The sequence below is a fragment of the Rhipicephalus microplus genome, chromosome 3 (assembly GCF_043290135.1).
Source record: "Rhipicephalus microplus isolate Deutch F79 chromosome 3, USDA_Rmic, whole genome shotgun sequence".
Taxonomy (NCBI): Eukaryota; Metazoa; Arthropoda; class Arachnida; order Ixodida; family Ixodidae; genus Rhipicephalus; species Rhipicephalus microplus.
The window spans coordinates 30,770,678-30,787,048 of NC_134702.1; the positions used below are offsets into that span (position 1 = coordinate 30,770,678).

Here is a 16,371-nt window from a genome sequence, read left to right on the forward strand (position 1 = left end):
CTTCCTTGTTTATTTCTTTATTTCTTTCTTACTTTCTTTACACACTGATTCCTCCTATCTGCTTCCTCCCTCCATACCGGTAATTGGACCTATGTGCTGGCCAGCGCAACATTTCAGTTGCTGCAGGCAACAACAATGGACATGCGTGCATACTCACGTTCGATTGAAGTGTGGCAACGTGTAAGAACAGGTCACCCCGACAACCTCGATAAAATATCAGACTACCATATCAGAAACAGCCGATTGCCGACAAGCCCACGGCCGAGAGAGTATCAATTATCACCAGAAAGTGCGCCGTAATTAATAATCGTATGGACGGCGCACCTCCTATGAGGTCGCATTTTTTCGCAGTCGTACTTACAACGCCAACGGCACTTGGGAGGCAATACAAGCTTGGTTTTTGCTTGAAAACCGCGTGTCTGCGAGCGTCGCCTGCTATCCACGCTGTCCTGCTCGCAAGAGGATGAGGAGTCAAGTGACGGGCGCGCGTCTTGCGCACTCAGCCGTGTGACACGGCTCAGTCGAGGAATGCGCCTATCCTGAACGGGTAAAACGAAGAACGGCGCGAAGAGGAGAAAACAGTGCCAACACAGTGAACCTCGCAAAGGTAATCGCGTGCTCGCTCGTGCGGAGTCGGCCCACCCAAATCGGCCGGGCAGGCCCGATTCGGGCGGCCCGCCAAAAAGCGCGGCTCCGGCGTAGGGCTCGTCAGGTAGGCGCGCGTCCGCTCCATCCAAGAGCCTCGCTTTTGACTACGTGGCAGGAACGAGCACCAGCGAACGCCACGCGACGCATCTCGGCGAGGCAACAAAAATACGACCAGAAGCGAGATATTAACAACAGCCGAGCTACGTTACTGCAAACGCCCGCGGGGCGAGGCGGTCCCGAAAAGAAAGCTTCTCCGTCTCTCCGAGAAACCTAAAGTTAGCGAACGGGATGCTGCTGTTGCTGCTGGGCAAGATGAAGACGGGTGCAGGACGGGGCCGTGGACAAACGGAGCATTCGTGTGTGGCGCCCGCCTCCGCGGCTGTGTGTGTAGCCATGGGATCCCTGCCTGGAGCCACGACGCGCCGAATGCGAGCGCTGTTTGTGTTGCCCGGAAACGCCTGGGAGGCCACCAGAATAAGAGGAGCGCGGAGGAAGGGAAGAGCGAAGGCAGAGCGGGAATGCGGTGCGAGTATGCGACAGGTACATACGCGAGGTTGGGGTTCGCGAAGAGTCTGGAGAGCATACGACGACGCAGGGTTAGCGGTGGTCGCGGGACCGTCCCATAAAATAATTTGGGTTTCGCCATGGCTAACCAGTCACGCTGTTGAGCTGACATCTATGATTGTTGGTATTTGTCTCGCGAAGATTCGAAACAAGCTTGAGGTGTGACAAAACTGGAACTGGACGATGGGGCATATATACGGATCAATATATAGGGCTTCGAGATAGGTAATAGTGCACTTGAAGATGTGAAATACTATGTATACTTAGGGCAGGTAATAACCGCGGAGCCGAACCATGAGATTGAAGTTACTAGAAGAATAAGAATGGGGTGGAACACATTTGGCAAGCACTCTCAAATTATGACAGGTAGATTGCCACTACCCCTCAAGAGGAAGGTATATAACAGCTATATCTTGCCGGTACTTAGCTACGGAGCAGAAACCTGGAGACTTACAAAGAGGGTTCAGCTTAAATTGAGGACCACGCAGCGAGCAATGCAAAGAAAAAATGGTAGGTGTAACCTTAAGAGACAAGAAGATAGCAGAGTGGATTAGGGAACAAACGGGGTTAAGGATATCTTAGTTGAAATCAAGAAAAGGAAATGGACATGAGCCGGGCATGTAGCGCGTAGACAGGATAACCGCTGGTCGTTAACAGTAACTAACTGGATTCCCAGAGAAGGCAAGTGGGTTAGGGGGAGACAGAAGGTTAGGTGGGCAGATGAGATTAAGAAGTTCGCGGGTATCAATTGGCAGCAGCAAGCACAGGACCAGGTTAACTGGCGGAACATGGGAGAGGCCTTTGTCCTGCAGTGGACGTAGTCAGGCTTATGATGATGATATAGGGCTTGTTTGTCAAAACAGCAACCCGTCAGACAGGCATGCTCGCTGTCGCAAAAGTGGCAGATGACCACAGTGTTGTTTCAGGGCGTGCACGCACGACAAGGAATCGTCAGCGTGCATCATAACCTTTACAACTCTCCTTTTTTGCTTCTTCATCTTCTTCGAGCTCACGGTTTACTTTCACTGTGATCGCGGGCTATGTGGCGGCACCCCGCGACGGCCGCACTAACTAAGCAACTCCCGAAGGTCCAATATAAAAGCTCACGAGACTGCACCAATAGATGGTCTGGTTGACACAAACATCCTTGATCTCTTGTATGTACTCATGCGTTCAAGTTACACATAAAAGCGAGCTTATGTGTGCACTTACTGAGTCGTATCCAGCGGAGAAGGCCAGATATTTTCGCCAGCGTCCACGATACCAGTTAAAACCACTCGAATAACCTTGCCCACCTGGGAATGAAGAGACCACAATCAAGCGAGTACAGTTCACGAATATTGGCGAGGAAGCAAATTATCAGCTTACATGTGTTCTAGGCGAGAAGTGTCGATTGCGATTGAATATGTTCCACCTTTTGTTTGCCCTTCATGATCATCGCTTTATCCTTCGAATAGTATACACTTTAATACAGTATAGTACAACAGGTTCAGTGTAGTATAGTACGTCGCACATTTCTGAACAAATGCTCACATTTATGCAAGAAAAAAAATGTAGTGAGGTCATTCATCTGCGCCTGTTCCAGGCATCTGACCGATTTCGTTAGAGCGAAACCCTTTTAAGATTACGGGGGCGTTCTTAAGTGCATAACAATGACTGAGACTATATAGCCTGAAGCTGTATTCCGTGCTGGCATTTATCTTCCATCGTTCTAAAGCGCGGTACTCGAGTGGTGCCTGCTGCAGCGAAATAAACCATACCCAGGTATACAAAAAGAAAAAAAAAGAAAATCATGGAATACGTGCTGTCAATATGGCGGCGGTATGACGAACTCAAGGTGCGCTATCCTTATAATAGCCGACGACCTCACTCAAGATGAAATTGACTTGCGTCACGCCCTAAATGTGCGGGTCGAGCCAACGTTGCACTTCAAGCAAAGCATTCCCTCCTGCCACGGGGTCCCGAAGAGCGTTTAAGAGTTTGTTATGGCAAGAAAGAAAACAAAAAACGAGAAAAATTGAAGAAAGAGAATGTCTTATAGGTATTTATAAGTGCTCTTGGGAAACGGCACATCGCACAGGGTGGTCCGACGGCCCGGCGCATCTCGGCAAAACACAGCGGCGCCGCCGAAGGAGACGGCCGCCAGCTGCGGCGTTTCCGCTAACGCGTGCCTTTTCGCAGCTCTCGATGCGTCTCCGTCAGCGTGACGCGACGCAAAACAACGCGTCCAACTCTTTCGCTAATAAGAGCGACTGGGGCTCTGTCCTCCCCCGTCCTTTTCGTCAACGTTGTGGGCCCGTGCTTCGCGAAAGCCACTCCTTCACACTGAACGCCGCGCGCCCACCCGCAGCACGATGCTCCATCTTGACGGCGTCGGGTTAGCCCTGAAAACCGCACCCTCAGACGCCTTCTCTCTCCTATTTGCGACTGAACCTGTCGCGAACGAATTCTGAGGGATCGTGCGAAAATCGCTGGCGACGCCTTCCATACACTCAATGCTGCCATTAAGCGATACTCATGGACCGAAATAGGACAATGTGGGGCTATGTAGTACGCATACTTTCGTTTTCACCTTCTTCATTTCGGGTCGTATAGCTGAAGGCAAACAGTATATTTAAAGACCAGCTTGGCTGTGACATGACGTGGTTATCTCAAGCCAGTGCGCATATACAGTCGATGTACAAAAGGACAGGTCGCGTTTGAATCCATGAATACTTGTACACGTGCACAAAAAAATGTTTTTCTGATAGCCCTGAAAGTTTATATAAGCGTGCGCACAGAGGAAGCTAAGGCGATGTGGGGGCAAAGGTTTAAGGATTGTCGAGAAATCACTCTCACGTTTTTACTCAAACCGACCTGCCCTGTCACAGCCTAATATGCAGGGTTATCGCCATGCAGATTTGCGGCAATACTGGCGGCCGATCGGCCTCCAATACTGCACGCCAAAAACGGTGTATACTTGCCACCATTACGCCATATAAAGCTGGCAACGAAGGGCAACTGGTGCAAGCAGCGAGTCCCAGCGAGTCATTTCTTCATTACCATTTTGCATCCATTGCGGAACTAGATTACGTAGGAGTTTCGCACTATTGGAGAGGGTATGGGTGTTGAGCGGGAATGAAACCTTGCCCTCTATAAATGAACACCCTGCGCACGCCTATGTTTGAAAGATCGCGTTTTAATTAGACGCTTAGCGGGCAACTGTAGCGAGGCGATTATTTTCACGTGCGAAAATGAGTAACAGCATATTTATGACATTCTATTGAGCACATCGTTAGTGCACACTGTAAGATGCGATCTAACTGCGTTGTGTAGTGCATGATGCGCGAATCCAATCAGCGCTGTTACCTCCACAGGGAGAGGCTGCTCGCGCTAGTGAACGGTTCTTTCACACTCGAATTCAGTAGTGAATTTCGAAAATGGGGGAAAAGAAAACGTTTTTTTTTTTGTAACGTTGTTAAACTCACCAGTGGCGCCCTATCTGCATCAAGATCTTACATCGGAATTGTTCATTAAAACCAATCCCGCCTCACCGTACTAGGAGAACGTTCTACTCAAGAATGCGGCCATTCAATAGTATAGAGGCAAGTCAAAGGTTTTTAAATTCGGAGCCCTTCCTACAGAACCATACATAGTTAATCACCATACCTTTTTCATGTCTCTGTGTTTCATTAGAGCGGTAGCTTGAGTGAGTTTTGTTTGTATTCGAGCGTTTGTCTTTATCTGGCGTATACAGCCACGTCGAGCGTCTGAATAGAATATCACCAATTGGTGGTGCTTCCGGACAAGAAATCATAAAACTCTGTTTAAAGATTTCTGCGAACACACGAAGAGACGCAACTTCAAACCTATAGATCTGCCAATGGCCCACGAGAATACAGCGTTAACCCATACTAAGTAGATCCTGTGAATGATCGTCGTATTTCTCTATCGATAAATGACATGATTATGATGTGTAGGATATATGACTTAACCAACGAGAGCGCCATGCATGTATACACGACTATACATACGACGCGGCGCTGGTTTCACGACTCTGTTAAGTTAAGCAGCAAGTGCCGGTCGGAATATATAACTGTACGTGAAGATATCACTACAACGAGTGTTTATTATGACGTTACGGAAAAAAAAAATATTGAGTGGCGTAGCAACGCGCAAAAAGAGCAGAGGAAGCGACAAGTGCGTACTCGCGATATTACCGCTGCCCGAACTCATTTAACCATATGCGCGAACGCCGCTCATTTCTCGTCGCACCCGTTTATCACGAGACTGCGTTTGTGAGACACACTATACGCCGAACCGCTGCTATATGGTGGCTATACCGCTGCGTTGTTTGGGTTAGATAATGGTCGCTGCCTCCTCGAAGGTTGCCAGGCGACCCATTCCCGGCACTCGCGGTCGAACAAGTATATAGCGCATACACTTACAGCCGGTGTCTCTGGTTACCTTGTACAGCGGTTCAATAACGGATCCACGTATCGTCAAAGCGCAAAAGTACATTGAAGATGGTAAATTCATCATCTTTGCAAGCGAAATTGTTTAACCCGTATCATCAACCAAGACCTACCGTAATGAATGCGTGCATATTATAGAACACTGAAAACGGTCATTATAGCCGTGTTGCTTGCTGAACCAAATGTTTTATCTTGTCTAGTTATAAGAATTCGACGCATTTACACTGCGTCGAATTAAGCCTCGCGCTATGGCAACTCTGCGTTTGTTCACTCAACGAGACCCGTCCGTAATATTTCCTTCATTTTCTTATAAAGCATGGCATCGTAATTTGCGCGTCCCGCGCAGCACTTTTTCTCTGTAATTGAACACTTAAGGACACCTTTAACGATGCCGATTAGCAGCTGGATGTTTAATGTATACTCGTTGCTTCCTACTTCAGCCTCCCATGGCATACGTATAATCTCGGATCGTTTAAGGCCCGATATTATACGCCCAAGTTGAGCACGCGAGAGGTACACCACACACACTGTACGCTGCGTAGGAGCAGGCCAATGCACAACGGGAAGTCAAAGTACATGAACGCGAGAAAATGTCGTGAGTACTCACGACACCATTTCTAATAAACGGCCTGTGTACGTTATCAAGTAAACGTGCTCTCGTGTGTCACGCCTCTTTTTCGTCATATTGTCAACGCACGGTTAATGTGGCTTCAACGTCCACATTACGCGACTATATTACGGAGACGACATCTACGCTTCGAACATTAGCTAATGGAACAGCTATACACAATCCCTATTCGCGCATCTCGGTTAATGGCAACTTAACAAAAACAATGACGTGCAAATTTTTTCACCAGGTTTTACGAACCACGAAAACACAATAAATGTATATTTGATGAAGAGTGACGCTTTAGTGAGAGGTGAGTCAAGCATGGCTACACAAGCCTCGCGTGACCGCTAGGTTTCGCAAGTCCCCACGCTGCTCGTCGCGAGCACATTGCACCGCAGACACGAGATATTTATCTCGAAAAAACCATTGACTCGCCCCTTATTTTTTTGCTTTAAAGCCGGAAGAAGGCTCAGGGAAATATTGGTCTAGGGTCACGTGGCATGCGCTAAGCACTCATTAAACGAAAAAAAGAAAACGCAAATGGTACACGAGATATTCAGGGTGCGCCGGCAATATCTTGCGCCTCAAGATTTTCAGTGCGACGGCATGTTAGGTTGAAGAAGAGTCAAAGAACACCGCGGCCAGCAACCGGTGCGGCATTAGCTTGGCAGAGGTTCTTCGAAATGAATTATTCGCGCCACCCCGGTTTACCTCGAGCTCTACGAGACCGCGCCACCCTGCGCGCGCACATGTGGCCCCGGCGAATACATCGCTGGTATATAGCGCCGCGTTTCGCCCGTATACGTACGCCACGGTCCGCATTAAAGGGCCCCAGTGATTGTTTGTGGACACAGGCGATAAGGCGACCGTCTATGGGCGAAACGGTGTCTGTGCGTGCGTGTGTGTGTCCGCTCACCCTGCTATACACAGGGTTCGGGAAGAAATATAAGGCATGGCTCGGAGAAGGGGAGGGTGATCGTGGCATCGTGTGCGCACACTAATTTCGTTGACTCGCTAATTACCACGTGTGGCAGGCCTACATCGTCCGCTGTTTAGGCATAAAATGGAGAAAGAAGAACGGGTCTGAGATCGAATTAATGCCGTACGCAAGCACACTATGATGTATCAGCTCCGTGTTAGCGAGCCGGCTAAAAACGCGAGCGTATTAGAGAGATCGGGATGGGCAACGCGGCACCACCACTCCCGCGACCGGGCCCCCCCTGGCCATGATCGGCGGTGTTGGTAGGCACACAGGCATGTGTACGATCTTAGATGCGTGCGATACGAAAAAAAAAGGTGGGGAGGGACGGCGGGAATAGAGCTCTTCTTTTTCTCCATTTTACCATCCTTCGTTCTGTGGAGGTGCGGTCGTCTGTGCCAGAGGGCTGTGGGCGGTAGTGGCTGTCACCCCCCCCCCCCTTCCGCTCCCCATGTGTCGGCTTTGAGACTCGCGACGACGCAACCACTTCCGCCTTGTTCTGCAGTGAGAGAACACCATTAAGGCTTGTTGTATGCGGACGAGTGTTGCGGAAATTCGGCTTGCACAATGCTTCTTACGCTGCTCTTAATTCAGCCAAGTGCAGGACTTCGGCGGCATAACTGAGTGGTGTACGCGGCTTACGCTTTTCACGGAAACTCGGGCTTAAGGCTTTGTTCTTCATAGCGTAAACACCAAGATGTCCGTCTCTGAACGAGCTCTGCTACAGAGCCGGGCAGTTTAAACGCTCCACGAGATTTGAAGCTTCGTATTTTTTTTTTATGGGAGAGAAAGGGGGGTTGGTATTTTAAGTTCGCAGCCACACAAAGAAAAACGGTGATGTCAATGAAGTAATACTGCTCTTAGTCTATAGCATCTGCTGGCTGTAATATAATTTGAACTTCGATTTCGCCCGCACATCGTTGTTTATAAAACAACGCCCTAACACGGGTAAAACAGAAGAACATTGAAGACACGAGCACCAGTTTTTCATTATCCATGTGTGTGCACTGTGTTGCATTCATTACTACGAACCACACCCGGCAGGCTTAGTTTGCAGACTTAATTCCTTTAAGGGTATAGTTTCGTTTTTAACTACTTATACGTTTCGTTTTTAACTACTTGTACTCCCACTTAAATAGGTTCGACATATCTTCACGGAAGGTCGCAGGCGAAGATATGCTGGAAAGCTTCGTGTTCAGAACGCGCGCGCAGAAGTTGGAACATCCATTTTGGCACTGCGTTTCTTTTACGGGACAACCCTTATCGGATGTCATCGACTTATGCGGTTACATCAGATGCTACGCAATCCTCTTGAACGAGTATTCAATGCGTCTATCTAATACATCGACTTCTTATAAAACATTGTTACCTACTTCGACGTATACACCAGAGCCTCGTAAGATTGCGATAGCATTTAGGGAATAAGCTTGTAGACAAAATTGGACATCTCTTAATTGTCGATCAAGCGCTTTAATTTCATTCAGCAAATAGGCGCCTTTCTAATGAACCTTAAAAGCAGCTGCATAATTGCACGTTATTGGCACAGAAATCGCGCAAGTTTGTAGAGGGGGTTGTGACACGGAGCTTGGAAAGAACTAATTTAATGAAGGATATAGCCCACGGTCACATCTCTGTCCGAGATCTCGACGGTTTTCCGAGGCGTGAAGCAACCGGACTGATCGATCACAGATAAAACAAGTTTTTTTTTCCTATCGGCCTTTCATATGCAGCTTTCGTCTTGTCGGCAGTTCCATGAAAAGTAAGACAAGAATTACACCGTAGGATATGGAGTACTAGCAATTAAAACGCCGTCCTTCTTGTAGTTCCTGGCGGGTTTTATTCAACACGTGTATAAGTATCGGCGAGCTGGCTCTTTGTCGTGAGTGCGTGCGCGTCACTTTTGCTGTCACCCCGCGTTGCTACACCACGCGTGAAAATAACGGGTGTGCAAGGCTGTCAGTACGGGAAAAAAAAATTATATATTCTCGTCGCTCATAAGCGAGGTTACGCTTATCCACTGTTGGTCACGGGACGACGCGCGCGACCCAACAGTTTCAAAGAAGAAAAAAGAAGAGAAACAAAAACATACGAAGCAAGCGAGGGGAAAAAAGAAATCGGGGCCAGTTCTGCATATATACTCCAGGCAGCCTTCCCAATCGATCATATTTTTAATGCTCGAGAAGCCCCGACACCCTTGGAGGACGCTGTTTTTATGCGAACGTATTATACGTGGAAAACGGCCCGCGCATATCGCCTCCGGAGACAAACGGCTTAAACAGCGCCTATCGAACGGCACCCGACGCAAATTTGCTCAGACAAGCAAATCGCTCGGTTATGCATACGACCCAAAGGGCAGATCAGCCGGTATACATTCTCCTTTCTTGTCGATTCGTTACTTTTTTTTTTTTTTCGCCTCGTAAAAGAGATACCGGCATGACGTAAGAATGAGCTTGGAATCACGCCCCGCTTCAAGTTTAACCTATTTTATCTTATATGTAGAAGCTACAAGCCGTAATCACACTTTTCTGCCTTCCGCGTGTTTTCTTATCAGTCTCGCATTTGCTGTCCCGTTAAAATTGCGACCGCCGCGCCCTCCGTGAGTTTATAATGGCTCTACATGTGTGCACCCCCTTCCCGAACCTCTTCATCATCTAATTGAAGCGCTGCCGTCCAAGCTTCCTCATCGAAACCGCCTAGCCTATATCGGCACGTGTGACCTGCGAGGCATATACATCTACGGGGAGCACCGTTCCAACCACCGACCTTTTGGCCTTATGCGTTAGCGCCATGGGTATACGGACAATTTATGCGTTGCACTTTAAAGAACCCCAGGTGGGCGAAATTTCCGGAGAACTCCACTACGGCGTCTCTCATGATCATATATGGTGGTTTCGGGACGTTAAACCCCACATATCAATCAAATCAAAGTAAAACTGGGCGTTGTGCTACCCCGCCAATGACTTCCTGCATACTTTCAAGTGAGGTAAACCTGAAAGCAGCCTGCAGAACAGAACACGTATGGAGCTCAGCCACCATGTATTCAGCCAATGCCAGTGCGGTAGCGTAATCGCATCCGCAAGTGCCCTCTACCGTACGCACGGCGCACGAGTGGATAAACCAAGTTTACATGACTTGTATGGTGGCTCGTTTTCCTTCCGTTACGGTCGTTTCAATGTCGAACTTAACGGTGGTCTGCTGAAATTTTCATTTGCAAAAGGAGCTTCAAAAAATGTGTTCACAACATTATTTAAAAGTTACAGAAAGGAGGCATCGGCGTGCTACCTGCGGTGTTCCAATTTCTGTGAACGAAGGCATATTCAGATGCGCACAAACAATAATTACGGCAGTAATTATAGAAGTCAACACAAATAATGTTTAACCAGCGGAAATAGCCGATGCAGTTCAGTGGGAGAATTCGAGTTTTTTCCTGCCAATAATCCCTTGAAATTTTTGAAAGGCAGCCACTGGTAATCACCGCGGTACGATAAAATCGGGCTAATTTAAGCAGGCGAAACCGAAACCGACGCACCAAACAGCACATCTACGACTCACTTTGCAAACGTCCTCAATGACGACACGGTTTCCCTCGTCGTTGTCAACCATCAATCTGAAAACTTCACTTCGTGGCCGCTTATCGACACTCGCTTATCCTCCTCCGCGAATGCGAGGGAAAGCATCGTCGTTGAGGGCGTTTTCGAAATGAATGGTGGATGCGCTGTATGGTGGGTCGACTTCGGTTTCGCCTGTTAAATTAACCAGATATCGTCGCTCGGAAGTGATTACCAGTGGCCGTTTTCAAATTTTTGAAAGTGGCTGTGGACTATTCATCGGAAGCTCTTGAATTCGTCCATTTAACTCGACTGACGATGCCAACTGGTTATTTGTATTTTCTGTATTTACTGCCGTAATTAATATTTGTAAATATCTGAAGATATTCTTTCTTTAAAAAGTAAAGGGAACATTGCAGGTATACCACGCAGATGCTTCCTTTATTTAATTTTTAAATAATAATAATGGACGTATTCTTTGAGACACCCTGCACGTATCCTGCAAAACAATGGTCGATATCATGCTTCTCGTAGCCGGGGTTGTAACGCGCGTCGGTAAAGCTGTATAGTCGCTCGCACATAAGCAAGACATTGGTGCTGAAGAACGAAGCAAGTGGCGTTTGTGCAATGTGGCGAAATGAAGAATTCGCATTGCCTAAGTCTCTGTGGAACACATAGTGAGTCTAAAGGTGGGACAGCACTGGGGCGACAGACGCCCCACCGTGGTGGTCTAGTAGCTAAGGTACTCGGCTGCTGACCCACAGGCCGCGGGATTGAATCCCGGCTGCGGCGGCTGCATTTCCGATGGAGGCGGAAATGTTGTAGGCCCGTGTGCTCAGATTCGGGTGCACGTTAAAGAACCCCAGGTGGTCGAAATTTCCGGGGCCCTCCACTACGGCGTCTCTCATAATCATATGGTGGTTTTGGGACGTTAAACCCCACAAATCAGTCAATCAATAAATGGGGTGACAGACGAACAAAAATATTCGCGCTTTTTCATGAACCCGAATGGGCAGTCTCGAGTAACTGAAGATAATAAAGATTTAGAAAGAGGAGCGTTGCATCGATAACGCCTTCACTTTCTGAACTCGAGATACGGGTGTGAATTACGTAGACGCATGATAAAATTGTAAAGATAATAATAGAGGGCATAGGAAGGCGGTGAAATCGGTAAAAGGAACACACGTGACAAAGACACTGTTTGTATAAATATTTTATCTAAAATTTTTCAGAACCTCGGGGCGCAAGCAAAGACGCAACGAAACATGTACTTATGCACACACAATAAGCGAAACGCATATGCAATGCGTATAATTCGCAACGCCAGTGGCTAGCACAGCAGGACGGTTTTTTCCTTAACTTGCATTGCAATTTTTCCGTTCATGCTTTCTAGTATTATAGGTGCTGCATTCTTTTGCCAACAGTGTAATCACGAAAGAAAGGTGACTCTAGAATATATCCCTGAACTATCTCTAACCTAACCTACATCCTTCAGCTACGGATTCGATGGTTAGAACTTTTATTCCTTGCAGCATGATACCATGGGAAGTGGAAAAGGAAACTGGCGTTGCTGAAACAAGGCAAAACAAAAACAAGAAGACAGGAGGGAGAATAGAAATCACACGAACGGAACCAAAGTAGCGCGCGCTTCGACAACACGGTGCCCATTTTGCGCCGAAAATTGAGACGTTCGCGAGAGAGTGGATTTCGTCGGGAAGCCGGAGAAAAGGAAAAGAAAGAAAGAAAGGAACGAGCGTGCATCTGACCCGAAGACATGAGCGCCGAGAAAATGGCAGGGCAGGCAAAACGCTCGCCGCCACGCTCGATTTCCTCTGGATAGCAGCTCACCTTGTGCACCGAACAGTATAGATTTGGGGTTTGGTGTAGCTGCTAGATATCTGACGGGATCACTGCGTCAGGTTGCCAAAGCGCGCAGGCCGGACACAACAATACCCGCGGGCGTCAAACAGCAACAACCCCCCCCCCCCCCCCCTAAAACCACAGTACCTATCTCGAAAGGAGTGGGGTCGCGGTCAGCCCCTCTGCACGCGAATGCTGGAAAATCATACTTCTTCGAAACGCCAGAAACTCACGCGCGCGCGTGAAAACGTCGTCGTTGTCAGTCTCCTTCCGAGGAAGACTGGGCACGTGTGTGTGCATCTGTTCGTGAAGCGCGCACAGTTATTGTGTGCGTATGCGCGTATACAATGCAGTGGTGTCGAAGCGCACACCGCACCAGAGTCGTCACGATTCGCCCTCCCCCCCCCCCCCATCTCCCTTTTTGATTTCTCTCCAGAAACCTGGCGGTGATTGTGGCTAGACGTTTGTTTCCTGCGCGATTCCTCGACCTCTGTTGTGTGAAGCTGCACACGATCACGCGTACCGCCCCACGAAAGTGCAGGGACGCCGCCATTGTAGTGAAGCCCCCGAGCGGGCCAGCTTGACCAACAACGATGTTCGACGCCGCATGACTTGTAAACAAAAAAAAAATAGAAAGAAAGAAGACAATCGAATCGGAAAGACCCCCCCCCCCCTTCATACGCACAAACCACGATTTTACAGAGGGTTTTCTTGTCTATCGGTGATCTTATGCACCTATAGCGTATACTGTTCGCCTCTTTCGTTTCTTTCCCCTTTATCGCCTCGCGCTGCTTTCACGAAGGGCGAAGCGCGCAGGGCACAGTCATCCGCAGAGTCATATGCCGAACGAGGAGCGAGAAAAAAAAAAAAACATAGCGTCACTGGTTCGCTCGACCCCGATGAAAATCCCAGTGTTTCTGAGTCGAGTTTTTCGCGTAGCATGATCGCCGACGCAACAATCCCGGAATTCGAGGCCTGCGAGCGCGCCCCCGGTAATCATAACTCTATACGCAGGGCCGACACCGTTTCGAGTCTGTGCTCATCCGTGGGACTCGCTATGCGCCCGACAGTGGTCTCTGAATGTATACTACGTGGCGAAAGCGCTAACGGCAGCGAGGGATTTGCGTGATGTGCATGCACGCTGTGAGGTGTACGTGCTGGCACGTTGTGTACATTATGCGGCACTCGGGGACTGCGTTCGTGAATACGCAACGAGTATTCGCTTGCGGGCGCCGCACACGGACACCCTCTTTTTTTCGATGCACACGGAATGCCATGCAAGGTGCATACCGTGTAATATCCCATACAACACAAATTCTTTGTTTTTTTTTTTCAGTTTCTTTTACGATAGTTGTTCTCTCATCCCAATCATCCCCAGAGTTTTTTATATAATTAAAGTTTTTTTCTGGCTAACCTCCCTGTCCTTCCTCATTTATTCCTCCTCCTCCTCCTAAAGTGTTTTTTTCGTATTGAAAATTACTTTTACGTTTCGAGATGAGATTATGTTTGAAGAGAAAGGGTATATCAGTGCAGTTGAAAATGACTATCAGAAGGCAGGGAAAGCATCGCCGACCTCTGCATCTTTGCAAACCGACATGTTGTACTTGTATTTGCACAGTTGTAATTGTTGTTGTCGTGGCCACCATCGGCTAGGTTCTACCCATAATTAAACAATAGAGGGGATATGTGCCCACGTTACTGCTCTAAAAAGCTCGACAGTGCTTTCAGTTTCTTTGAAACGATGCTGGATCAGCGTATCTGTCGGTCTGAGGCACCTTATATGGTCTCGCCTTGTCGACGTCTAGCGTCATCACGGTGTGTGTCATGTGGTCAGGGTGCATCATAAGCCGGGTACGCGCCACAAAGTTTGGTTAAATACCACTACTAGCCACCGGTGTACTAAATATGAAGACGGCATGCAGCCAGCTATAGCCCAACAAATAGGTGAGGACGTTAGCGGAGCTGTAACATCCTTTCCTACATGCCGTAGGGGACTGAAACGAGGCATGTAGAGGAGGAGGAGGAGAAAAAGAAGATGCACCTCAGGGAAAGCTGTCTTTTAACGCAGTTTTTTTGACGACGTTATGGGAGTGGCAACACCCTTTTCTACAATGCCTCGTTTCAGGCTTCGCAGCACTATACAGTGCCTCATCAAATAAATCTCTCTAAAAACAGTGCATACATCGCCCCTCCTCAAGTTTCAGGTTTGTGCGGTTGAAAAATGCTTCCCTAAATGTTTGGCCCCTTCCCACGTTTTTTTTCGTGACATCGAGGCCCATGCATAACGCTACAAAACCGCCAAATACATATCTCATTCACCCGATTTTCAGTAGTATATAACACACTTCGGACCAGAATAGGTTGTTCATCATCGCAAGGCAAACAAACGGCGCATTTCACGAGGACAGAAACAAGGAACACAAAAAAAAGCACTTTCATACCAGCCTAAACGACTTTTCTATTATGCTATAGCTTCTCACTGAAACAATTGTCTTCAACATTGAGTTATACTAAAATTAACTATGCAGTGAAACGAACGCAAAGGCTGCGCAAACAGCGCGCAATGAATGAATGAATGAATGAATGAATGAATGAATGAATGAATGAATGAATGAATAATGAATGAATGAATGAATGAATGAAACAACATTTATTAGTAGCATGGAAGAGACACAAAAACAAGGAACCTACGAGGACCGGCGATGACTTCAATGTTCTCGTATGTATATTGCATTTGTGCCTCTTCCGTGCTGTTTATGCAGTCATAGGACACCAAATAATCCCGTCACACACCTTGATTCAGTAGACAGATAACTGTACATTCCAGTGCCTTTGATTGAAATACACCCCACGTAAAAAATTATACGTGGGTTTGTATGGTACCACACTAAACGTCGACATTCGCTATACAATTCCTCGCCTTCACACGCACTGGGTGCTGCGTGTATTGCGTGCCAGTGGCGGACGGAAGCGTTGTGTAATGCAGCGAGTCATTACTCGGGATTCGGCAGCAGCGGCTCGTACAGGTTTTGTGCCGAGGTGGTCTCACTCGATGTTTAGCGCCCCGCGCGATTTGCAAAATAGATTCAGTGAATCCACCAGGCGCTCAACGTGCGCGTTGCGGTGACTTACAAACGCAAACGCGCACGCCGATGCGCGCACGTTTCCCACGCGAGCTTGCATCTATGAATCGACGCTGCGATTTTACGGGCGAACCAAAGGCAACAACGCAAAGTCCTTCGCGCCACGTATGCTGGGTACGCACACAGAAACAAGCGAAGGCGAAGAGCATTTCTTATACAGGCTTTAGCCTTTCTTATTAATTATAATTTTGTTAGTTTTCAAGCTCTAGACTAAACGTACACGATTGTTCGGCTGTTAAGCCTCGTGATCGATTGCTCCTCGTAACGACTTAAATCTTTCGCTCAGTCTATAAGCGTGAGTGGTCAGAAGAAAACAAACGCCGTCCTTGGGTTTTTCTAATGAGTTCATTCCATGGCCTCTGCGAAACTAGGCAGCACAAAATTGCGAACTTCTCTACACACGTGTGAATAGCCTTGGTTTGGGCTGTTTGCAGTGAACCTGAATAGCGTGCTGCGTGATTAATCCATGCTTCAAGGACCAGGCATCTATTTATTGAGGTGTCACGAAGACAGTGAAAAAATCATTGCATTTTACAGCGAAGTGGTATCAGTAGTGCGCCGCGTG

At 47.9% G+C, this 16,371-nt stretch overlaps 1 long non-coding RNA gene across 1 annotated transcript in view; it reads right to left on the reverse strand.

The window, feature by feature from the left end:
* Positions 1–2,422: 2,422 nt before the first annotated feature.
* The window catches only part of LOC142803664 (uncharacterized), a 130,919-nt gene continuing 116,970 nt past the window's right edge, over positions 2,423–16,371 (reverse strand). Inside the window, exon 3 of the long non-coding RNA XR_012894217.1 lies at positions 2,423–2,507. This is a non-coding gene — a long non-coding RNA (uncharacterized LOC142803664). The remainder of the gene's footprint in view (positions 2,508–16,371) is intronic.